Source organism: Cebus imitator, unplaced genomic scaffold, assembly GCF_001604975.1.
Source record: "Cebus imitator isolate Cc_AM_T3 unplaced genomic scaffold, Cebus_imitator-1.0 Scaffold412, whole genome shotgun sequence".
In the NCBI taxonomy this organism is placed as follows: domain Eukaryota; kingdom Metazoa; phylum Chordata; class Mammalia; order Primates; family Cebidae; genus Cebus; species Cebus imitator.
The window spans coordinates 1,438,136-1,439,269 of NW_016107727.1; positions in this window are offsets into that span (position 1 = coordinate 1,438,136).

The following is a 1,134-nucleotide window of genomic DNA, read 5'->3' on the forward strand; positions in this document are numbered from 1 at the left end:
GCCAAGTATTTGGGGTGATACGAGACTTCAAGTAAATGTAGGATTTGGATTGGCATCATTCAGAATTTTCTTTGGTCAAGAGCAACACTTTAAATGATATAATACGTTTGCAGTCAACATGTAAGAGAGCTGTTAGGGACATGGGAAATTCTGTTGTATTCTTGTAGTTACACTGTATAATGCTGCCTATCTAGGAGGCCAGGACAATATCAACATACCAAAGGAAGATTATAATAAATTTAAACATAAAAGGAGGTTAATTAATTTTTTTAAATAATGATCTATACCACTTCACTAAACAAGATATTTAGAGCCCCCTACTTTATTTTTATAAAGGAAATTAAGTAACAAAGTTTTCACAGATTTATCAAAACACTCTTCATCGAACTAAATAGACTAAATTTGAGAACGTTGGAGCATTGATAGAATCAGTTGCTATATTATAAGAAATTCCAAATTACACTCTTCCTGAAGATGACTCAAGGACCAATGAATTTAATATATTATATTTATGACTAAAGAAAAAGCTAAGCTTAATAAATATCTATGATGTTTAAGGTCTTTTTACAAATGTCATCTCATTAATCTTTAAAATATACTTATGAGTTAGCTTTAAGTGTTATCCCATTTTAAAGATTAGGAAAGTAAAACAAATAATGTTAAATAATATGACCAAGATAACACAAAAATATTGATACCTAGATTTTAATTAGGATCTGTCTATCCATTGAAATTACCTCCTAACCACAATAACCCACATCAACCTTACTTACTTTTCAATTTCTATAGCATTTAGATACCACACAATTCATTTACAACCTGATATAAATGAGCTTTTATTCATTAGTGATGTTATCTCTTGCTTCCTAACATATGGATAGTTCATTAAAAGCATGAAGTTTATAACACATATTTTGTCTTTCCACAACCACATTTCTAATGAAACTTAACATATAAATGAGCACCTGGTAAATTCTCAACAACCATTATGGCTGATCTTTTTTACATCTTTCTGTAAATACATATATTTTAATGTACCTTCTAAGATTAAGTGAAAACTGCTTCTGGCCAAGATTTAGTACCATGCACCATATTTATCCTCCTATCAGAAACAAATAAAGACAAAAAAAAATA